The following is a 27,035-nucleotide window of genomic DNA, read 5'->3' as shown; positions in this document are numbered from 1 at the left end:
TGCAAAGAACAACATGATAGATAATTTTTGATCTATCAAATGGTTATTTCATGAAATTGAAGACATTAAGGAAAAAAAAAGTCAAGAAGGAAACCAGAAAAATAGCAATGACTAGGGGCACAATGAAGAGAAGAGAGACCAATATGGAAGCCAATGCCACAATAGTGTCTAGGGACACAATGTAGACCAGGAGGATAGAATCACCATAGTTGAACAAAAAGTCCAAAGGTTGGAATCCACCCATCATAATTTGACTAATCAAATGATTGCTACATGGAATACCTTAAACAAGAATATTAGCAGTCTGGGGGAATCTTTGATGAGTGGTTGATTTGGTGGGGATATGATGGAGAAGGCTAGCTTGGACATTGGGCAGGCTAAGGATGTTTTGAAAGAGACCACAGATCAGGCAAACATCCAGAACCAGGACCAAGAGGGAGTGGACAACAAAAAGGCCAATGAAGCTACAAAGATCTTGCATGTTCTTGATAAGGAGAATTAATTGTTAGTGTCCTCTTTTTGTTTTATCTCTTTATAGGGTAGTTTTCTTTTTGTCTCCTGGTCATAGGCCTACTGTTGGATTTTGGTTTTTTAAAGCAGATGCATGGTAGTTGGACTTTATTTTATATTTTTATTTCAAATATGTTGTAAAAAATTTTGGGTTTTAGGATACCTGTAAAACCTATTTTACTTAATCAAAAACATAATATACCACCCTAATCAAGGTCACGAAATTATCAAAAGTGATAAACATAACATAACATCATAATATATGCATCAATTATAACATTGTCCCATATCAAATCATCATTAAATATAATGACACCATAAAGTACTTAAATACAACATAATGCATCATTTAAGTAGAAAACCATCATTATTATTATGTATCAATCTAACATGATAAATGGAAAAAACATAATGGTCACAATCAATCACACATCAACATAACAAGTCCAAGAAAAAAAAAAATACTTGTGTTCTCTATTATATATAGAACACATCTCCTTTCTTAAGACAAAGACAGATCAAGTATTCTCTCTTATAGAAAAAAATATAAGACAAAAAGAAGTACTCATGAATATCAAATCATACACTCACATAGTCAAAATACACTTTGACTAGAGTCTACCTTAGACAACATATCACATATTGATTTCATGCTAACAACATGCAAAATTCTAATTCAGGTCCATTGACCTAGTTGATTGATTCAAAGTACATTGATGACTTCTTACAAAAAAGGAATCACACTAAGTGGGTTGAGATGCCCTTTCCCACTAGGGAAAGATATCATCCCAATGTCACAAGAACAACCACAACAAAAAAAATTCTCATCACACATACAAATTTATATGCATGTATGAAAATACAAAATATCTACTAAAAACATATAAGAGAAGATCAATGTGCGCCTTTGTATTCTCACAAGAATTCTAATCATCAATTCAAATATGCTCTGTGTTCATTGTCCCAGAATCCTAGACCATCTATTTATGTCTTCTTCCCTTCTCCATAATATAAATGTTGCAAAAAAATAAAGCAAAATGATTGCGCCCACACATGAAAAAACCATCGTGACTTCCCTACCATCCCCCAGGTCTAACTCTACTATTCATGTTCCTATCATAATGCCAATTCTCATTCTAAGAATTTTGGTTGGAATTCCTTATCGAATTTTGTCAAATTTCCTCACTTCTATTCTAATTTAGTGAACACTCATGACTTTCTTCTTTATCATCTTCAAATTTCCTTTTCAAACCATGGTTGTTATATGACTTCACTGGGGCTACATCATTTAGCCTCTATTCTTCTTTAAGAGCTTTCCTAAGTACAAAATCTATAGATTTTGGCTCATGCATCTCTACCTTGTTGTAGATCTCTTGATACAATCCCATAAAAATTTGATGAGTCCTTAAAAACTTGTCATTCTGATATTGAGGTACATACTTGACCAAATGGAAGAATTACTCATGGTACTTAGTAACTATCATAACTCTTTATATCAACTTGTAGAGCTCCACTACCTTTTTATCACAAAACAACATAGGAAACCACCTCTTATGGAAATGTTGTAGGGAATTCTCCCATGATATCTCACCATGTTGTATCTTCTTCTCAACCATTGCATTCTCCTACCAAATGAATGCTTCTCTAACTAGCTAAAAATGGCCTATATTGCCCTTCATTTTCTTGTAACATTTTAGACAAGGAAATATGTTTCCATAGGAGGGTATGTGTAGGATCATGTTCAACCAAACTATTCTATTAAGTTGCAATAAAAAATCAAAAAATTAGAGTTATGTCAACTCGACGTGCAATTTTCTACTTGTTCTTAACTTTATATCAAAAAGTTGAGAGAAAAGAATCTCTAGAAAATTGAATCTAGTTTCTAAACTACAATATGTTTGTTGAGCCAATAAAATTAATTTACTTTTCCATAAATAAATAAATAAATAATGTAATATTTCAAGCTACATGTCACAACATACAAATATAATAACATTTACATCTCAAATGTCAAGTATTGACCAAACTGTCAAGCACAACTTGTCATCACATGACTAAATAAATAAATAATATATCTAAGAAGTTCAATTTCATTTCATCTTCATTAAAATAAAATGTATACAAAATATACTTATATCAATTTTTTCATACATCAAAAATCACTATACAAAAATGTTAACCTGCATATTGAACATTACACAATGAGTACATTACATGGGTAAAAGATCATGAAATAACAAAATACATAAGATTAATATGCTATTAGAGCTCTATCCATCTATATGAATCCCTATCTTAGAAGCCCTTATCACAAGATGAGAGTGTAGCCCAAGAGTTTCTACTACCCAACCAGAGAATGGTTATCTCCCCAAAGGTTCATGCTAACACGAACAACTCCCCAACCCTATTTGAGGAACCTAGCAACTTGGGATAGATTGATCAGATGGGTTTGGTGTAATGATGTGAATAATCTACTATGAAAGCATGTGCCTAAGTAGAAACTAAACATAGATGTGGGAAGAATAAATAAAACATTAACCATGCATTTCAAACATATGCATAAACATGCTTGGCCAAGTAAATTTAGTAGTACGAAATACAAAACACTAATAGGTAGTAAGACAAAGTACACATATCTTTTTAATTAGCTACCCTTACCTAATTATAGGTTTTCCTTAGTGTTGTTTTCTTATTTCTATTTAATACATAGTCATGGATTTGGGCAAAAGAAACCATAAAACTACAAAAATTTCCTTAATACACTCATTTGAAATCACAATGAACCATGGATTTTAAGATACATTATAACACAAATCTAGATTTGATCATGATGCCCTATCATAGACATTATCATATATTGTTACCATTAAAGTATTCAATGTCAATGCATTTCAAAGCTATAGCCCACAAATTTTTGCAATAGATCTCAATGCATACACTCTACAATGCCTTCTAGCATAGAGTTCTTTCTAATATATGTTCTTGAACTATGAAATAAGGTTAATCATTGAATAAAAAATAGAGCTACTTGTGGTAAGGATGTATTGTGACTAAATTTCAACCACATTCTCACTATGCATTTAGGTTTCAAAAAAATTTGCATTCACTCCTAACCCCAATATATATCATACAAGAACAATATGGTGATAGTTAATATTTTTGTTTGAAGTAAACATGTCTATAATTCAATCACATGAATCTCAACTCTTGATAATAGTGAGTAGAGGAGAGAGTAACTAAGTTCAACCTATTTTTTCAATGTTATTCAACATTCCAAAATGTAACTAATATAGTTCAAGAATGAGAGGTCGTGAGTTAGGTGATCACTCCACTCTAGTCATTGATAGTAAGGAAATACCATTAATACATTATCAACATTCACAACATTGGAACCATCACCACTCTTTGGTCCTTACAAATTGATAATAAAAAGCCTGAACACATAGTCATGCTATTAAATGGAAAAAAAATTTGGAATATAATCAAAAAGATCATTGTTCAAGAATAATGAAGTTCATGAATGTTTTCAATCATTGTTTATTCACTAATGTCAAACCTACTATTTTCTAGAATGACAATTGCTTGTATGATCCAAGTACTATCGCTTAGTTGATTAATGAGCAGGAGTTCATCAATTAGATGTAACTAAAGCACCTAAGGGAAAGGTTGAGGAATGATGTTGTAATGAAGTATAAGGATTAGCTGAGACATTGGTAAAATGATGTATTGTTAATATACTTGAAGATACAGAGGTTGGTCACACTTAGAAACATTAGAAGAATAAGTTGTAACAAGGATTTCTGCAAAGCTTGACTAAATTCATTAGTGGATGACAAGAAAGTTAGTTCATGCCAAGCAAATTTTTCAGTCAATGCCAAGCAAATGCCAAACCTAGTGTGTGCTGAGTAAAAGTGTTTAGGTGCCAAGCAATCAGTTGGAGTCGAGCAAACTTCAGGTGCCAAGCAAAGAAAATGTAGTATGTGTTGAGCATCAATAAAATTCAATAGATGCTAAGTGAATTCATAGAAGGTGCTAATTAACACAGTATGTGCCAAGCACCAGTATTTCAATAGTGTTGAGCCACTGCATTATTTGAAAAGTCAAAGATTCACTAGATCTTAGCCAATAAGGTTGTTACATTAAACTTTGTGAACCAAGTGGAAGATAAGGACGATGAGCTAGTGTCATAGAATTTCATATTAACTATTTTTAGGAAAATACAGGTGGATTTCACATGACGTTTCTAGAAGAAACAAATTGGAGGGAAAGCTACAACATATCTTTCCAAATAAATTCAAATCCAATTATGAGTAGGAAGAACTAAATGAGAAATGTATTCCAAACTTCTACTTAAGAATTTATAGGTTAGATGATTAAAGTGTAGCAAAACGTGGTAAGTGTGTGATGCTACTAGAGTGTAAAGTGTCAAGAAGAAGACACAGTGAGAAAGAATAGAGCACAAAGACTCTTATTCAATTAAGTGACCATAGAGAGGAGATTGGATTAGCACAATGAGAATGAAGACTTAAGGAGACAAAGATTGAAGGGTGGACAAGTTATTAGAGCTATACAGATAGAAAACCAAGCAAATTCATAAGGTAAATGGTGATTTGAAATCTACGAGGTTAAGTTGTAAGTTGTATCATGTCAAAAGCCCTTAATTGTTACTCTCTTACAATTGTATTAGTTGAGGAAAAATCCTATAGACTTAGGTTGGCCTACCAGCCATTGAGAAATACTTTAACATGGTGACATTCCAACTTGAATGTTCTAAAGTCCTCTAACCAAGCTTAAGGTTTAAGGTTGGATGTATGGTAGTTTCAATGGGCTCACTATAGTTAGTAAAAAAATTGATTAGTTAATTTTGGACCTTGAATAACTGATTCACCTCCCCACCCCCCTCTTAGTTATTCTAATACATTTCTAACAAATGGTATCAAAGCCATCTTCTGATTTGGTTTTAAGGTACTAGAATTAGGAAAGATCAAGATGACTAAAAGAGAAGCTCCCAAGCTCAATAGAGATAACTTTGCAACATGGAAAAGTTTGATAAAGTTGTACCTTGGATCTATAGGTGATCGTGCGCAAACAACAATCATGGTAGAACATGTTGATCCACTTGGTGTTCGTACTGCCAAAGATATGAAGAAAAAGAAGGAGCACAATTAGGCTATGATAGAGATAGCCTCTACCCTTAGTTATGTCAAGTTTGATGACATCAAAAGATGCAAATATGCACACTAGATGTGGGTAGCCTTGTCAAATATCTATGGAGGAGATGAGAATGTCAAAAGAGAAAAAAAGAGAAATCCTCAGAGTAAAATTTGATGAAATGAGAATGGAGGAAGGTAAGAATATTGCCCAATATGCCTCTAGGATAAAAGAGGTAGTGAGTGCACTAAAAAGTGCTAATGGTACTCTAGATGACTAAACTATCAATAGAAAAGTCTTGAGAACTCTGCTCCCCATTTATGATAATAGAGTATTAGCCATACAAGAATTGAGATGTGTACCAAGGATCAAGCTCTCTCTTGAAGGAATAGTAGGTAGGGTTACTGCATTTGAGTTATCTAACTTTGATAACTACAAACCTGAGAACCTTGAATCTACTTTCAAGACCAAGCTAATGATAAAGGACACTGAAGAGGTGAAGCCAAAGAATAAGAAGAGAAAGATCAAATATGCATCCAGCAAAAGAAACACCAATGAGGAGGATGTAGAACAATTGAAAGAATCACAAAAGCTAATAAATTTTTCTCTTCCATTTATTTATGGCTTTTTTATCAATTTCTTTAGATGACAACCACCTAGAAGATATTGATCATGTAGAAATATATTAACAAGACTGATAACACTTGTATACAAAAAATCTAACAAATAGCACTTCTAACCTCATGTATTTCCCAAGATCATATATAACATGTTTGACACTCATGTTGTTAAAGTTGTGTGGGAGAGATAGAGGTAGAATGTACTACAGTAATAATAAAATGATCTTTTCAATATATCATAAAATAGAACAATCAAAAATGTGTGATGTTTTACAATTTTTTTGTAAATAGAGAAGAACATGACTTACCTTCATGAAGGTATGCCAATCATGTATTTTCAACTCTGAACCAAAATCACCTTTCTTTGATATGAGACTGCTTATGTTTGTAGCAAATCCTATGGGGATTTTTTTTTTTTAATGGCATAAATTTGTTGTTGCATTAATAACCAAGGAATGGTGCTCATATTAATCTAGTTTCCATCTCTATTTGATTCAACAAAAAACTTCAATGCATGATTGTATTCATCACTGTCATTGCAAATTTTGACCAATTTTTGTTTGTCATGCTTTCCATCCAATATTTTCCATAGTGTCTGTTAAATTCTTTCCAATATGCATAGCATCAAATAAATGCATGATTGGAAGGTGGTTGTAGTACGACAACCTACTAAATTGTCTAGGATAGCTTTTAAGTCCTTTTAGAAGTTTCTCATCGATGCCTTGACAACCTTCACGAATATCAATTATATCATTAGTAAAAAGAGATAGTATCTAAATTTAAATTTCATACAAAAACCTGCATCAGATAGAATGATATTACCTCGATGATTCATTCTATTGTATTTTAACTTCCACATGTGAGGTGTCATTCTTCGTGACTTTGATGTTGTCTCTTCTTTCCCATTGAAAAGATGTTTTTTGGCAATTGGATACTTACGATTTTTGTGGAGAAAGTGTCCATGCTCATTGAACACCTACTTTTCTAAACTTTTTGAATGGCAAGATTTCATCTTTGAACCTCAAATTGGACATGAAAATTTTCCCTTTTTCTAAAGACCTACAAGATTGTGTATAATTGGATTACACGTGTACTATAAGATTCATATTTACAATTATCACATGAAACTTAAACATACAGTGAAAAATATTTGTTAATAGTTTTACATACCACTAAAATGTGTTAGTCTAGGGGCATCATGTATAGTCCATATAAGAATTGCACAGAATTGAAATTGCCTTTCACCAATTAGTCTAGAGATCTCATACATAGTGACCCCATTCCATAACTCCAACAACTCATCAAGCAAGGGTTCAATATATACTTTCATATCTTTCACTTGGTACTTACCTAGTTGAATGAACATTAACAAAACATAAGTATTACGACCATTTTGATACTAAATGGAAAAATACCTGGTACAATCATTTCTAACATTATGTGCTCCCTCTTTATAGACATCCAAGGAGGAAAGTTATTGTTAATAACAAAAACAAGCCAGACTGAGTAAACAAATCTCATCTTTCCAAATGGATTGACACTGCCTGGTACTAATGAAAGCTTCAAATTATTAGGTTCTTATTTAAATATTGGCCACCTATCTTCTATGTCCTTAAATGCAGAACCATCCATAGGAATTCACATAATGTCATCTTGACTTCTATTGCATGCATGGTAATCCATAAATTTTGCCAAGCTAGTACACCTAAATAATCGTTGCAGATGTGGAATAATGGGAATGTACTGAAGAACATTGTGAGGCCCATTTTTTGTTATTTTATCTAATCAATATCTACTATATGACAATTAGGGCATTTTTTTTGAAAATTCATGTTGTTTATGATATATAATATGATCATTGGGACATGTATGTATTGTTTGATACTCCATTCCAATATCTTTCCTAATGGTTGATAATTCCCAGTAAGAGTGATGTAGAATATTTGAAACACTCACCTATCAAGCTATGGAAAAAAATTGATATTAATATATAGAACATTAATGGTAGACTAACATAGAAGATGAAAAAAATGAAACTATAACTTACCATACATGACATTGCTAAATTGGATATACCATTCACAACCTTGAAGTTTACCAGTAATAATACAACAGAAAGAAGTGTTGTTTGGGATCCTTGGTAAAAGGGATCATATACCTTTTCAATTACAAGAATATCAAGGTTATCTTCATCATCATCATTAGATGCATGACTATCATCATCTTCATCAGTTGTGCCAGTAACATCTTCTTCAATCCTATTCTCTAGTTTATTATTAGTTACACCAATACCAACATTTTCAATTGTGCTCTCTACCTCATGATCATCTTATTCCATGGGATAATTACCTTCTTCTTTGATATTCTCACCTCCATGTTCTACTAGTTCAAAATTCACATTAACCAAAGGATGATAATCCTTTCCTCCTTCAATGTGATCATGTTGCCTACAAGTCTCTTAGCTATTGTGATTAGAATTCTTTGATTCCTTAAGCCCTTTGATTTTTTGCAAGCACAATAACATGTTCCATTACCATTTGTTTTGAATTGAGACTAAAATCTATAAATTGTCACCTTATTTTGTTCTGGGTCCATATTTTTAGGCGTGGACTTTCTTCAGAAGTAAATATTTAAGCTATAAAATTATAACAAATATAAACACACAAGCATTAGTAGTATGTTGTATATAATTGATAATAATTAAATATTACTATCTCTTTGGTATATATGGAATCAAAACAAATCAAATGAATTATACATTATAAAGATTGGCATTGATTTTGCAATTTTTCTTGCAATCTGGAATTGTAATAGTTAGATCATTATTTTGATCAAACATGGAAGGATGAAGTTGTAAGGCCAAGAGTTGTGACCTATAAATTGATTATCTTCAACCTAGTATGGGGTTGGAATAGTACTGTACAAATTTGGAATGAAATAGAAATTCTTTTGGTGGGAAAATCCTTACTCTTTCTGATTCAGTCCTCATCCCACCATAACATATACATACATATACACATATAAAATTCTTACTCTTGTTGATGCCTATATAAGAAAGGTTTTTTTTTGTTTCTTAAGATGAGAGAATCTCTCATTTGATGATTTGATTGTAGGGGACATGCAAACGTACACATTACCATGTGCTACTTGATGAAAAAGAGTTTGGTGTAGACATTATTCAAAATCTTGTCCACACCTTATCATACATGTAAAAGTAAAAGTGTCAAAGGTATCAAAGAAGTAACACAATAGTATCTGTAGGTCACTTGCTCCTTAATAGGGTTTTGAATAAATTTCATTGAATTTTTCTTTTTCAAAGTTGTCTTTCATGCATTTCTATAGAATTTTCATTTTGGAAATCATGATTCTGATGTTTACGCTTGAATTGTAAATTGAAAGTTCATGGTTCCAATGTGTAGGCAAGTTCCATAGCCTATAATAATCAAGGTTATGTATAGCATATTGTAAGGTTTTTCTTCAAAATAAATGGTTGGTTATAGGGATTTATACTTGATGTTAGAAATACAATTGAGGAAGCATCCAAATTAGAACCAATCTCTCAAATCTAATAGGTTCAATCAATTAAAACATTCACATATAATAAAGATGCAAAAGAAATTGGCATGGTTCAATGCATAACTATTATGTCTAGCCTTTTGGTGGTGACATTGAAAATTATTTGCATTTACCTTCTATTCTCCTAGCAAGAATCTTGTAGCTGATATATAAATTTTTTTGTGGGCAGAATGAAACATGTTGTATGTAGAGAGTCCTGCTAGATTGGGATTCTCATATTCCAATACTATTGCAGGCAATAATTCCAATGAGACACAATCTAGTATGGGTGATTTTCACCTTGCTATTATACTACATGTTTTGATTACATACCTAGTAGTAGTATGATAGTACTGATTGTAAAAATATGCTTAAAACAAATCAATGACATGTATCATGTTATAGCTCAAAACAATTTGAATTTCCTTATTGGTTGGTTGGAGAATTTTCCTAAGCTAAAAGATGTAGACATTTACTTACTAGGAGAGAGCTTTGCTTGTATGCACCTATCTTCTTTCATTGTATATATCCAAGCATTCTGAGCTACATGGCCTTACTAATAAGGTCTAATTTGTGTAATACATTATAATTAGGTATCTTTCTTTGAGATTAGATGATTCATATAACTAGTCATTCATAAGAATACATCACCTATGAACATGAATTACATAAATGAACCATCTACCATGAGTGGTGCATTTTAAGAACCCATCAGTCATGAGCTTAGATAATCCATTTGGCACTTAAAAGGAAGGTTACACTAGTAGTTTTCTTAAGAATCTATGAAGCTATAGAATCATTCATCTAGTTTTTTTCAATTATACCTATATGCATGCAACTTTATGTAAAACTGATATCATGGACTCTAAAATTGATGTTTGAAAATAGGGAATCCCCTTCTAGATTTGGAGATAAGTGTAGACAATGGAGAATACTTGTGGTCACATGGTTTAATATTAGATAGCTCATACTTAATGAATCAAATTGTGTGTAACAACTCAGGATATTTGAATGAATACTACCATGATAAATGGTCAAAAGCTTGTAATGGCATGAACAACAATATAAAAACTAATATAGGAGATGTAGTGGATATACATGATGTCACATTAGGTGAATACTTAGCTGACATTTCAACTCAGGAAATGCCATCAAGAGATAAGGGGAAGATTCATAAATAATCTAAATGCACCTAACCTAATTAGGCATTTTAACATATATTTTGTTTGACACTATTTTTTCACCTCAATTTGGTTGGTTACTATTTCTCATCAAAATTTGCAAAAAATAAATGAAATTGATCTTTGCATTAGAGATAAGATAATGACTTATCTAAATAGAGAGGAGGTGCAAAAAGTACTTCATTCCTAAATCTGTTGCAATTCAAATGGTTTTTTTTCCAAAGATAATAGATAATTGTATCTTAAAACTATTTTCAATCTCTTAAGGGTAAATTAAAATTATAAATAGGAGAAAATGGTTGGTTGATAGTTGTTGGCTACCAGATATCCATATATTTTTGCACAATGAATCTATCAAGTTTTTGAAGTTCTAGTTCATTATTCTCTTGAAAATGAATTAATGGAACCTAATGTAGCCTCTTATCAAATATGTTAGTGGAGATTTGTAGGCCATTGTGCATCAGGGTATTTTCTAATTCTTTCCATCCAACATTTTGACAAAATGACATGGATAAAATGCTCATAGCACAAAACTCACCACCACATGATAAATGCTTGACCAAAACCCAAATATGGCCACCACGGTGGAATAGGAAATGAAACAAATGTAATATCTTCCTAATCTGATAGTACATAAACTCCAACAATGGAAAAAGTAAGGTTTCTTTTTAAAAAAAATGCACCTACTTGTCTCAGCTAGAGAACTATCAGATTTTTTAGAAAACCCTCACCTTTATGTGTCACTATAAAACTCTTCTTCAAGCCTCCCTCCTACACACCTGCACTTTGCCATGTAAAAAAATGAAGTTTCACTTTCTTTCTTTTTTTGTTAATATCCTTGATAACATCAAAATTTTGACGCTCAACTTAACTACCTTCAAAATTTTGATGTTATCGAGATCATTTTTTTAGAAAAAATAATTTCACAAGACAAATTGGCTTGCCATCAAAAATTTAGGTCAAAAATGACCCCAAAATGTACTTGTGAGTTGTGGATAGATGTTTTATTATGGACATAGACTTTGTATATTCACAGGTAGTATTACTGAGGGTAGCATGGCTAAGATCAATGCCCTATGAAGTAAATGTTGATGATGTAACTGCAATAGTGACTACACTCTTAGTAGAAGATATTGATGCTAGTGTCAAGAAATTTGGCACATACAAGACTATTATTTTTGAGCTGACTACTAGATTTGGCACACCTAAGGTAGGAAACCAAAGGAAAAGGAATATTGATGAAGCTAGAAAGAAGGAATAAGGAGAAGGGTGTGGACAACCCATAGAGGATGAGGAAGGCTAAGGAAAAGAGATTTTTGTTGTCAAGCCAAGGCCACCAAATAGAAGAATGTTGTTATAATAGAACCTAAAGTGCAAGTTGATCTAAAGAAGGACATGCAACATATGATGACACCACAAAATCCAAACAACAAGTTGATCATCACCAAAACAAGGTTAGCACAACCTATTGCCAAATTTTTAATAGGAAGTCCATCAAAAAAGAGGAAACTGGAAGAAGATCAAGTAAAGCCGAGGATAAATTTGACCATTGCATAAGAGGAGGAGAATGATAAAGAAAAGATTGAGTCTGATGAGACTACCAAACTTCAAGTAGGTAAGAGACTCCATCAAATGACTATGGATCAAGTATGTGTAAAATTGATAGAATCTGAAAGCATAATGAGATTCAAAGACATTCAATATGATTCTTTGAACATTGATGATCAAGTTAAGCTTGAAAGTGCAATGATTGATATGATGATCAAGTTTAGGTGCACACACCTAGAATCAAGAACTAGATTTCTAGTGGGGTTGCACAAAAGAGTGGATGTCAAGTGGAAATTGGAATTTTCCACTGAAAAGAAAATAAGAGAAACAACATTGGAACAAGTTATGCCATATTTAGGAAAGATGCATATGTCTATAGCCCTTAAAGATTTTGTTAAGAAGTTTATGCCAAGGGATAGGACATATAAAGTTTTGAAAAATAAAGCTCATGAAGTTGAGCAAGATAGCATTAGAGTATGGAAAGATGAATTTGGATTTCTTACTCCATCTATAGAGGTAAGGGAATGTCAAGATGCTATTGAATTAGAAGATGAATACAAGAAAGAAATGGCCAAGCTAATAGAGGAGACTCAACAATTGCTCAGTAAGTATGAGATAAAAGACACTATAACAATTGAAGATGGAACTGACACCCCTCCACACAATCCAAATATACTGACAGAAGAAGAAATTCAAGGTTTAATGAAAGACTCAAGCAAACTCTATACTAATCCAAGTTTGTTACAGATAGTTGAATATCCAAATCTTGAAGTCAATAAGTCTAATTATGTTACTGTCACATCAGCTACAGTGGCTACAAGTGTTGAGAAACTTGGTAAGGAATTTGTAATTGTATATACACCATTAAATTGTATGCCAATTTTGCAAAAGGATACAAATTTTGATAAAGATTCATGCACTCAATTGGTAGAGGGAGAAGTCACACATAAAGAGAAAGAGGCTACTCAAATTATCAATCAACTGGCAAGTGCAAAGGCTATAAAATCAAAAAATGCGATACCTATGCAATAGGTGATTTATACACCAGTGCAACAGCCAAAGGTGAGGTCAAGTGAAAAGGGGAAACAATTGCAATTGTTACTACCCAATGATGCACCCTCAAGATCGTAGGATATGACTAATGCAAAAGAAGAAGACAACAAGTCAATGAACCTTGATGAGGTAATTACATTACTTAAGTATGATTAGAATAATCTTACATTAGAATAGATGCAAGAATTGCAAATCTTGTTGAGTCATAAGGCAAAAAGGAACTAAGAAGAGAGCAGAAGAGAAGACAGGTACTTCATACTATCAAAGATATTTTTACATATACATTTAGAATCATAGATGTAAGCAATCAACATAAAATTAAAGATCAACTAGTATATTTAGTTGATAAAATCCAAACAGATGACATAGAGACCAATGAGAAGTTGTTACAAGGGTCTGAAAGAAGAATGGAGCATAAGGTTTTATAGAAAGTATCACAAGAACCTATACATAGACAAGCTAAGATTTCTACATCTAACAGGGTAAAAGCATAGATCTGTGTCACCATTTGTGATACAAAAACCTGTTTTGGTCAAATCTCATTTCTCTATCAAAACTCAATTTTAAAAAAAAACTAAAACTACCCTTTTATAGATTTCAGATTCAATATCATCATTATATAAATTTTTGAGTGTTTTGATTAGTAATAATATGCTATAATCTAAAAATATTATAAGTCGATATTTCAACATTTCAGAAGATGCTCTCTCAAAAAATGAAAAAAAATAGTAAATCATATCAAATATATATATATATATATATCACTAGAGGAGAGAATCCTCTTCATGAATATGTAATTTTTTTTCAACAAGGTATAGATTTGATAGGGAAGTTTTGATGGGAGGAAAAAACTGTTGGATTCTGACAAGGTTGAATTTGAGTGCTTATAACAAAGAAAATATACATCAAAAATAATTATTTATTTTTTTGTGCACTAGCTATACATGTCATCTATAAAATATTTTCAAATCATAACAAAAAAAGATGATTTGCACATACTTGTTTGACGGGAACTACATCCTATATTTTTTATAGTTGAAAAAGGGACTTTAAAATAAAATAAAATGAATAAATTCTTAGTCAAAAAAATAATAAAAATTATAGGCATAAAATTCATACAATTCTACACATTTCATCAATTTACATCATCTTCATATTTTAAATGCAAATACCATTTTTTTTGTCATTAATGTTTAACTGTCACATTCTGATATCACTTTTCTTTATAAAAAGGTGACACAGGTTTGTGCTTTTACCCAACACACAGTTGGAATTTTTTTTCAAGACCATCAATTCTTTACACTTGAAATTGTGTGACATGGATTTCTTTATAGAATACATTACATAGTCATTAGAGCTATTGCATGAGGATATAAGAGAAAATGTTATCACATTGGACAATAATGCAAGTTCAAGCTCATCCTCTTATAGTGAACTAACATTCAATCATAAGAGCTAAGCCAAACTCATGGATAGAGATACATAGATAAGGCATAAGTTAACATTGATTCAACTTCAATTATTGCGAGATAATTTAGAAGGTAATCTCTATTGCTAGAGATTTATTGAAGAAAGAAACAAAATTTTCACACGTTGCAGGATTCATTGAACTAGTTGTCGAGCTCAAAATTTTGTTTCAAATTTTGGAATAGGCATAGGAGAGATGGAATAAAGGCTATATCAATATTGTGGAAAGTCATCAACAATTCTTTGATAAGTATCAACTCACCCCAATAGTCACAACTTCCATCAGCGACAAAATCAAGGGGGAATGAGAATGAATATGATGAGAAATGAAGATAATAAAAAGGGAAATGTGAGGATATGAAAGAATAAAGACAAGAAGATTCAACATCTAAATCAAAGATTAGATATTAGATTTTACAGGATCACATTATGGTCTTAGGGGGAGTACTCATTCTTTAACGAAATGATTTTGTGACAAAGTATTTTTGCCACTAATGTCAAATGGAGAAATTGTTTATCTCTAAGCCTATGTTGTCTATTAGTGTCCAAAAACTTAGTCATTTACTAGGTAAGATTACAAGGTCATCACTAAAACCAAGTTATCTAGTAAAGGTCAAGCACATGAAGCTTATACCAAGCAGGATAGTGATTGTCAAGTATTCAATAGCGACTAAGAAGATGAATGAGCTAAGAAATATAATAGAGACTGAGTATGTTGACAAGTTATCAAGACCTGAGAAAATAGTTATATAGAAGCCAAGTAACAACACAAAGGTTTATACATGACTAAGCATTAGAGCATTCAAGTGTTAAGTAGTTCAATTTTGATATTAGAGTTTGTAATGGCACAAACTCATGTGTAAATTGTTTTGGCTGATTTTTCTATGACATTTAATATTTGAAGAGCTAGCTAAGATGTTGATCACACATCATTGCAAAATGTGATGATCCCTAGGCATGCAATTCAACCAATTAAAAAAATGGATAGAAACAAAAAAAGATGGTGAAGAGTAAGTCATCAATCAAGATCTAGAACCTTCACAAAATTTCTATTTAGGGAGGATTCTAACCCTAGAATCAAAGGTTTCAAGGAGCAAAGATGAAAGAAGAGATGAGGACAAGAATCCTTATGTGCATGTGAAGAATTGAAGGAGAAGTCTGAAAATAGAGCAAACAACGAGCAATTAGAGCAGTGAAAGACTAGATAGAGTTATCCAATTAGGAAATCATATCAGTGAATATAGTAAAGAGGAATTTTGGCAAGTATAAATAGGGGTGTTTAGACATGGGTTAGAAAATGGCTTAGAGTTTCGAGAGAAAACATTTCTAGAATAGTGAATTTGAAGCTAGATCATGAATTTTGAAGTTCTATTTGTCGGTCATAAACTTGAAGGCCTTACAACTGTACATGTATGCAAATAATTTGATGAATTAATAAAGTATTTTGAAATTGCTTCTCTCCTTGGTATTTTTTTGGTTGTTGTTTTCTTCCATTTTGTTACTCGGCAAGGTGATTGGATAGTTAGGCGAGCCACTGGTCCTAGCTTTTTAATCTCTCCTTGTGTCAAATTTGCCAATAATTAATAGAGTCTACATGATTTTGTAATGCTTGTGTAAAAAAATTATCACGGCTTCACATTTGTATCACATTTTAATATATCTCATAATTTCCACCATTTAAAATGATATATTCAAAACATCACATATCTTTCCCACTTAAATGCTAACAAAAGTGTTTGGTCATACAACTTTACAATTCACCAAACCAACCTGTCACCTAATGATGACTTGTCATCAAGGACAAAATGAAGGTCAACACTTATGTGATGTCACAATAGCTTTGTGATTATCATGACCATCATTAGAGGAAGCATATAACCATCCACAATCATTGCCAATATTTTTCTATAAGTTCCTATTATTAGTATAATTACTACCTTGATCCAAATTTGTATTTTACAATACTAGTTGACTCCCTCCATCCACTTTAGCTAGGATTCAAAAATGTGAATTCATACTTTTGCAAAGTCTTCACCAACTTGGAAAAATATACTCCATTGTTAAATATATATGTTATTATAGTATTTTTATTATAATTAGCTATTATATTAGATATAAATATATAAAATAAATTACATTTTAAAATTTTAGTCTACCATTTTACTTTTCTCTTGAGAGTGTGTATGTTTTTAAAGCAAAAAGTGATAGATCACTTATATAATTTATTAATAGTATAAACTAGTTATGAAGGATCCTTAGAGAAATAATTAGTAAGAAAACTCTAATTCATCACCTAGATACAATATGAATAAAAATTAAGAAAGGACAAAGACACCTAAATCAGCTTGCCAAATCTAGGTAATAGTCAAGAATCTCATCATAGTAGAATATATAGGCTGATGTAATTTGACTACTAGATATGCATATGTGTGATATATGCATTACTCATCTGATATCTCACACAGTAATTAATCATGCCTACAAACACCCAACAGTAACAACAACTTGGACCTACAACTACTATAGTAGAACACGACTACAAAATAAGGATCACATATGGAAAATGCCTTTGTGTTCACCATCATAACATAGACCATACTTGGAATGATCAGACACCACCATACTTCCACTAAATAACTCACATTGTTGTAATTCTAAATAGATTAGTGAGAAAGAAAAACACCATGTTCAACCAATTTACTTGATTCTGCATGATTACTAATACAATAAGAAGGGGATAATGTATCAATAAAAACTTGATCACAACCCCATTTTGCAATTAATTTTTCTACACAGTTGCCTTCACGCAATATGTGAGGTATGCACACATTTGAGAAAGAATCCAATAATTTCAAATCTGAGCCAAAAAGTATTTTAGTCTCCAATTATGAATACTTCTATCAATGCATGCATTGATAGTAACTATAAATTATCCTTCAATATTTATCTTATGATAGCCCCCTTGTTTGGCCAAGACTAAACCATGTAGTAAGGTAGCTTCTTGAGCAATATTATTAGTGTCTAGTAAGATAGAAAGAGCTTTAAGTGCACAAGAGTTACCCACATGATCATGAATACAAACATCAATCCTAAACAATCTTGGATTGCCTTGTTAAACACCATTAAAGTTAATTTGGACACAATCCATAGCTAGAAAACACCATTTTATTTTTTCCCTATCCCCACAAGTAGTTATGTTCCATTGTGGAATTGATCCAAAAGGAATAATACCCCCCCTCCAAGATTTTATGGCCTTAGCATCCTATGATGAGAAAAATAAATTGCACTTAATGTTTAGCAAATTAGAATTAACAACATCTGTCGCTGATTTCTCAATGCCTTGCAACACAACATTAATCTAATTAACTTCATTTTAAAATATCCACTTGTTTCTTTCCCACCAAAGAGCCCAAAAACTAAAGATGGAATACATTTCAAAATATAATTAAAAAGTGAGGAAAAATGAGGGATAGGCCAAGACTTGAATTAGTCCCACAACTTCGATGGAAGAAGCATGTGGTAGTCTAGTTTTCTACAACAATAAAAAGAAACATTCATAATAAAATGAAAAATTTAATATGAGTTTATCAATAGATTTTATTTATTACAAAGAAAACATGAAAAAGGAAATTACATAGAAAGTTTGATGAGTCTATCACTAGTAAGAATCTTGTTCTTCAAAGCCATCCAAGCAAAACAACCAAAATTAGGAAAAACAATATTATTCCAGTTGAAAGAGAAAGAATGTTGAGGTGGTATCACAAAATGGACCTATTTAAGAGAACAATATCCTTCCTTAATAGAAAACATATCCTCTTTGGTAGGAAACCAAACATGAAGATCTGCTTTGTTAGACAAAAACATAGTTCAGTCAATGAAAATCTTATTAAGAGTGTCTTTTTGTGTGTCATCAAGGGGCAATATTAAAGGATATTTCCAATTAACCTTACCTAAAAATAACTCAATAGAGTCAATGTAATCTACTAAATTTATACCCTAATGGGCTGAGGTTACATTAATTATATCAATATCTTTCACTTTAGTGGAGAGAGTAGGAAAACCATTCTACAAATATTTCCAAAAATTTACCTCGTCACCACTTTGAGCTTTCCAAGAAATATAATTATGCATTAAATCCCTATAATGAATCCTGAAATCCCATGTAGTCAAGCCCTTAGGAGGGTCCAAGTTTTTTATAATCTGCTTTGGATCCTCGTTGTCTAAGTATTTCTATTGCATCAACTTACATTTCTTTTTTAAGTTAGAACACATTTTCCAAACTAACTTCCCACTAAAGGCCTTGTTACATAGTTCAAGATCATGAATACCAACACCCTCTATTGCCTTTGTCTGAGCCATATCCTGTAAGGAAACTAATGGGATTTTCTTCTCATAAGAAATATCAACTTTCCATAAAAGCTCTCTAACCAAATATTCAATCTTCTTAATGATAGAAGGTGTGGCCTTTAGAATAGAAACATAATAATTTTGAATCGCTGAAACAACCACCTTAACTAATTAAATTATGCCTGCAAGAGAAATCTATCTAGCTTTCCAAGATACAATTCTAGATTTGATTTGATCAATAATAGCATTCTAGTAGAAAATCTTGCTCACAACCATAGAAAAAAGGGACGCCAAGATGGGTAGATAAAAAGTGTTCTATTGGTAATCCCAAAATATTCACCAGTCTATCTCCAACACACTTATCAACAATCAACAAGAAGATGTTTGATTTTTTGCTACTAATTTTTTGAGCTTCAAGAATAGATGCCAAATTGAAAAGTAAAGTGCCATCAACAAAGATAGAATGAGTATCATAATTTTTTGTGCCAAAAATGTGAATTCCCTTCCACTAATGCAAGATATGCATATGTGAGATAGACCTACTAAGAACTTTCGTCATAATAATAAAAAGAAAAGGAGATAGATGGTCACCTTGTCTAATCCCCCAGGGAGACTTGGAAATTTTTTTTTGGAGAAGCATTAATAATAATAGAAAACCAAACACATGATAGACAAGCTTTAATCCACTTGCAAAAAATATTTGAGAACGTAAATTTTCAATGAACATTGATTTAAATGACCAACTCACTCTATCATATTATTTCATTATATCTAATTTATTAATAAAACTAGGTATTGGATTTTCATTGATAGGATGTAAGGTCTCATGAGCCATTCAAGCCCCCTCCATAACGTCTCTACCATGCACAAAACCACCCTGCTCTTGAGAAATAATTCTAAGAATGGTGTACATCAGCCTACCATAAAATGCCTTGTTAATGATCTTATAAATAGTATTGTAGAGAGATATAGGCCAAAAATCTATAAACATTGAAAAGGATTATGTACTTATGGGATGATGGTAACGTTGGTAGTATTAAAATATATTAGTATTGACTTATTTCTCCTAGATTCTTCCAATGCTACAAGAAAATTCTAGCATATGACATTCCAACATCTTTGATAAAATAGGGTCTGCATGAACCTATCTAGACCCAAAGATTTATCGAGAGAAAGAAAAAACTACTTTTTCCAATTCCTCAATGGAAAAGGGGGCCATCAAAACCTCATTATTCTTGTCTAAAATAATTTGTAGAATAACATTCCAAATATCTTCAAATTATTCAAATTTAGAATAATTTCTATAGGTGATTTGAAGGATTTCCAATAGAACAATGTTTGATCTATTGGTGATTTTTGTTCATTAAAAATATAGCGTTGGTGGCCTTTTAAAATTTAGTCGTGGCATGGAAATAACTAGTATTTTTATCACTTTCTCTAAGCCATAACTCCCTAGATTTTTGCCTCCAAAGTATCAAAAGAATTACAATTCTTGGATAACTTCAAAATGATTATGAAAAGGTCTAATTTTAAAAAAAGTAAGGATCTTAGAAGAAAAAGAAAACATATTGACTTTCCCAATATCAGAAACAAGAAATCTATCTAATCTTTCTACAATTTGAGTGAAACCTAATCTCTTATTAGCCCAAATAATGGAACCATTGCAATGTTCGATATCCCACAAATAATTATATGAAACAAAATATTTCATAGTCCTCATTGTAGGAGAAATAACCCCACATTTCTCTAAGTGACACAAGATAGCATTACAGTTCCCTACTATTATAAAGCAACTAGCCTCATCCTAACCTTGAATAATTTGTGTTAAAGTATTCCACAAATTCTTTTTATCTTGAGGTGAAGAAGGACCATAAATAATAATGATGAAGAAGATCACATTAAACCAAACAATTTTAACATCCTGATAGTTCAGGGACTATTGCAACAGAAAGCCTTGAACCACTTTAAGATTCCAAAGTGTAGCTACCCCCCAGATGCACAAACTCCTTGATTGTGAATTGTATTCCAAGAAGGCCATTTATCTAAGGTTTTAAAAAATGTATCATGTGATGATTTAGTTTCTTGCAAAAGGATGACATCAACCTTGACAAAATCAAACACTTGCTTGATCTTGTATCAATTGTTAGAGGCATTAATGCCTCTAACATTCCATGAGAGAATCCTCATGCCTGACAAGGAGAACCTTTTGTCCTCCTTGTCTTTGACTTAATAGGAGAAAATTTATCCACAGTAATACTTTGTAAACCTACTACCACTTCAACTAAAGTTTTGAAAGATTTTGGCTTCCTACCACATTGCTTAGGAGTCTTGTTTATCTTTTCTTTCTGAGATGGGTATTGAAAGATTGAATAAGATTATGATGGGTCAAAAATTATTTTACCTTGAGTTACATTAATTGCAAACATCTGTCTCAAAATTTAAGAATACTTCTCTCCATAAGACTGATTTGTAGAGAAGAGGATAGCCTCATAACATGAATTTCCATCTCTGATGGTGAATGAGTAGAGACCTTATATTATGTCAAGTCCCCACATTTTCCTAACCAGATGATGTTGCAACATGACGATGAGTTAAAGTCTGCACATCCCCTTCCATATGACTAAGTTGTTGATGAAAAGAAAGGCTCTTCTCATGAATACTTTCACACCAAAAGACTTTATCCAAATTATCAACCCTGTAACATCCCTGCACATCCAACATTGTAGAGCTTTCTATTTCTAGAGGAATCACTGTCATACAAAAAGTATTAACATTTGCATTAGAATTAACCTTTCTTGTTTTTATAGATGAATGAAAAGACTATTCAGTCCTATCCAAATCCATATACTATGTCGAGGAACCCACATTTTTTTTCCCATTGAATAATGTGATATTATGAGGGTCAAAACTATGCCCGTTTTGTATCTTGAATCTCAAGAATTTGGGAATGAGAATGATTAGAATCCATGCATGGACACTCCTCTATGGCAATACAAACACCTTCCTCCATAGCAATTTCATTGATCATGGTAGATGCTAGGGACATTAAAATTTCTTTAGCCAAATTCTCTAGCCAATTCTCTGAAAGCTCATGAACTTTAAGTTCTAAATATTTTATGGAATTTGGATTGGCTTATCCCATACTGTTAATTGATGAGTAATCTTGGAAATTTTAGGAAAATTGACAATAGATTCTTCATAAAACACTTCTGCCTCATCATATTTCGAGTAATTAGAGGACAACAAGTTGTTTGAAAAAGGAAAAAATGACCTCCATTATGGCAGCAGTATTTGGAATGTGTGTATGTTGTATCCTCGTGAATGTAAGAAATATGAGGTGGGTTGTAGAAGAACTATAAAACAAATTTAAAAATGTCTTTCAAAATAGAACACAAAGACAATTGAGATATCTTTTTAAATGGTTTTTTTATTATTTCCACTTTTTTTTACTAAAACCAATGAAATATTTTATTTATTTTTAAATCTTCAAAATTGTCCATTTCTTTTCTAATTGTTTCCACCATTGATTTCATAAAATAGGTCGTATACTTTCGAAATGTTTATAATAGAATAAATATTTTTACTATTATTATCATAAAATATTTATATTAGTTTTAATAATAAATTTAATAATTTTTAAGTTTAATAAATATAAGATAATAAGATAATAGCTGAAAAGGAGAATTGGTCAAACACTCGAGGAGCTGTGAAAATAAAATAACTTTATTTTTCTTATATACAAGGGCTGCCACATTTCTTATGTTTACAGTAAATGGCAATCAGTAAAGAGATGACGAATTCACTCTAAACAATCACGTCAAACATGGCATATGGCCTGTCGTAGAATATATTCAAGTTCGGCCAAAACCAAAGTCTTCGTAGCAAAGAAAATAATGATCAGTCATAAATTATAGGCACTGCGTGCACGGCATGTTGAAGAATAGGATAACGTCCATCCAAAACCTCTCATGTCTATTCAATTGTGGAAATTTCCCAGTGCCGTGTTGAAAGGATTTTGAGTACGAATTCCTCTTTCAACTCACATCGATTACGTAGCACATTGAATTACTTCCACAAATGGTCCGCACTCAAAAACAAATACGCTACCTTACAATGTGTTTGACACGTAGATGCCATTTAATTTACGCATGGTATATCGTTAAAAACTAGCAATCGCATCTTAAGGTGCAATGGGTATGCCAAATAGATATATAAGGTCAATTAGGATAAATAAAATTAGATTTATTTTGCACATGTTTATAGAGTTAATAAGGTGAGTAAGCTAACTATTTCGGAAATGATATTTGTACAAAATATGTCTAAATAGAGAAATGATAGCTATTAAAATAACTATGCATCTTAACTTAAACTTAAAAATTAACTCTATAATCTATAAAATCCACTTGATTTTATAATAATAAAAATATTGAAGAATATATGATAAATCAAATATGAAAAAGAGAAAAAAAAAGAGAAAGTATTATGCTAATAAAAATATACCTCAAAATTTAAAGGCTTTTGAATCTTTAGATGTCTATCAAACCAATTTTCATTGTCAACATACCTAATATTATAACTTTGAAATAGTTTACTTTTTAAAATTTAATGATTTTTGTTAAACTTAGATTTCAATCAAATTAGCATTATAGTTAAAACTATAAATATTTGTAAGCTTAAATAAATAAATCATTTTCAAATTTAATTATGTTATAAATGTTATTCATCTTTATGTACATTTGTTCTTATATATTTATACTATAGATATAATATAATTTAAAATAATATAATAATATCATTATGATTTAATTCAAAATAACATAATAATATAAATTTGCATCAATGTAAAATAAGAACTACAAAAAATTTATATTTATTTATATTAGTCTATATATTATAAATTCTAATTTAATTTTTTTTTTTAAATAACATACTTTTAACCTATAAATATTTAAAAAAATTAAAATATAGTAAACTTTTCATCTATATATAAAATTTTAACAATTTTTTTTTATATTTTGTAACTAATAAATGTTAAATCTTAGAATTTATAATCCTAATTAAAAATATCTAAATTAAATATTAATTATAATTATAAGAAATATTCAACTCTAATTATAAACTTAATATTAAATCTAATCACCTTAACCCTTACTCTAAACTAAATTGAGACAACCAAATTCCCATATCAAATTGTAAACTATATAAATTTACTAATTTATCTATTAAACCCTATGGGTTGTAAATGACAAATATTTTTTAAGGATTTTAAACGTTCCAGGAAGATAATAGGAGCCGGCTTTTTAATCCTCAGATGGATTTGATTCAATCTTTTGCATCCAGCACAAGGGATTTTTGGCCATAGATTAAATTTTGAAGTTGAACAACTTCATTATAGGAATGCCTTCAACCTAATTAACAAAAAGATTCATTGTAAATGTTATATATATATATATATTTATATCACTTTTTTATATAAATTTTTTGATTGTTATATAATTTGTATTAATAAAATTCAAATTATTTTGTTCTGTTGTTTCATTGTATATACTTCATTTTGATGGTGTGAGGCTTGGCCTCTGAACTTTGATACTCTGTGATCTCTTGTAATTTTGATCTCCTTGTTTCTAATATAAAAATTATAGTATGTTTGGAAAATAAATAAATAGGAAACTTAATATGTATTTTCTTCATTTCTTTTAATCTATATGTGGAATAATAAAATATGAAGACATTTAGAGATATTATAATCTTTTCTAAAATATTTCAAAAATAAGAAATAGTAATTTTTATTTTTTAAAGTTACATATCTTGATCATCATACTTTGCATAATCAATAGTAAGTATTTTCTAATAGATCCATCATTTTCTTTAGTTAAATTAAATTTTAAATCCATCTTTATTATTGTACCTGTGTACACAATACTATTGCATTCACTTGTCTAACTACTTAATAAATTATACCTCAATCAAAATACTTATTTTATTTTATATTTAAAATGATCATAATTTTTATAAAGTTCTTATTTCTATTTTTTAATTTTTTTTGTTTATGCATTCTGATGTTTTTTTTAAAAAAAAAATTGAACGCTAAAATATTTATTAATAAAATTATTTCCCTCAAAAACTATAAACAAACCACGTCATAATTATATAAAATGAAAATGAAATACTAAAATAATATAATTTAAATTATAACATCAAACATTATTTTATATGGAAAAAGTGATACACTCAAATCAATTTGAGTAACTATCTTACCTCAAAGTATTCAATCCAATTCCAACAATTCACATATAGATTGTAAAATTCTATCGCATTTTCTTCATATTTGTAAAATTTACCATGTTTTCTTAGGGATAGAATACTCGTGTATTTTATAAGTTCTTAAAGATTCAAACTAATCATAATTTGCACTTCATAAATCTTTTATTTTATATAATAAAACTAAATAGTTCAAAATTAAAAATAATTATTAAACAAAGTAGCAATTTTCAACAATTTTTTATTATACAACTTTTTTTTTTTTAATTCAATTATGATTAGATAGTGATTGTAAATATTAATTCTATTATAAAATAATGGATAAAAATTAGATTAAAAAATGTTACCGAATTCGACATGGTTAGAATTTATATGTTTTTTAAATGTTGACTTCACCATACCAAAACTAATAATATTAAAGTTGTATTGAAGAAAATGAACTTGTTGGTAAATAGATTTGTCACTGTAGAAATGGCCCAACAAAGTGTTTGTGGCAAACCATTCACAATAGTTGGATAGGCCCTTGATATTCGACCTTCCTCTGCATTTAGAGGGGCAACTCCCTTGTAAGATAAAATTTTGGATTTTTCAATAAAGATGAATAGAACTTAGAAAATAAAAAGGAAACCATCGATAGTGAATGCACCACACAACTTCAATGTTTCCATAAAAAAAATTTAAACTATTAATGAAAGCAATCAAGAACTACGCTTGAGAGCTATCACTGACACAATGCTAATTCAATGATTCACGAATACTCACACCATACCATGAAAATACTCATATGATGAATGAACACTTCAACAATTTAGATTCATTAGAAAGAGAACACCAAATGTACTTTCTTTTATTTCTTAGCACCAAGAACGTAATAAATGATTGTTTACAAGAACAACAATTGTACACACTTTCCAAAAATTGCTTTGTTATCAGAACATAAGTGTTCCCTATTTCTAAGTCCAAAAAGTCCCTTATTACATTGATTTTCAAGAATTTATAGCTATTCTAGAATAACTAACCTTTCGGGTTCGTAGCTACTCAAAAAGTTAGATTTTGGACTTCTCTGAAGATAGTTCATTACCAACTCTAACTTTCAATTCTTAACTATAGTTAGAAAAAGTTAAGACACTGACTAAAACCAAAGTTAATTCTAAAGTTGACCTTTTTAAAAAATACATAAATAAAAACCCGAGACAACTTTGCACTTCTAACTTTTAGCTATGATCACTGATGTTTCTTGAGCTTGCTCTTTGATCTGTAGGTGTTGTGAGTAGCTAAGTCAAGTTTTCCTTGTATGCTCTAAACGATTTGATGACCTAAGCCAAAGTTTTTCTTTTAATGA

At 30.7% G+C, this 27,035-nt stretch overlaps 1 pseudogene; it reads left to right on the top strand.

Annotated features, from left to right (window-relative positions):
- The first annotated feature begins 346 nt into the window (after positions 1-346).
- The window catches only part of LOC149564978 (uncharacterized), a 68,660-nt pseudogene continuing 41,971 nt past the window's right edge, over positions 347-27,035 (top strand).

The sequence above is a fragment of the Cupressus sempervirens genome, chromosome 3 (genome assembly GCF_028749045.1).
Source record: "Cupressus sempervirens isolate cs-2001-9-10 chromosome 3, ASM2874904v1, whole genome shotgun sequence".
Taxonomy (NCBI): Eukaryota; Viridiplantae; Streptophyta; class Pinopsida; order Cupressales; family Cupressaceae; genus Cupressus; species Cupressus sempervirens.
Note: the sequence above shows the minus strand (reverse complement) of the source record. Positions and strands in the feature narration are given on the sequence as shown.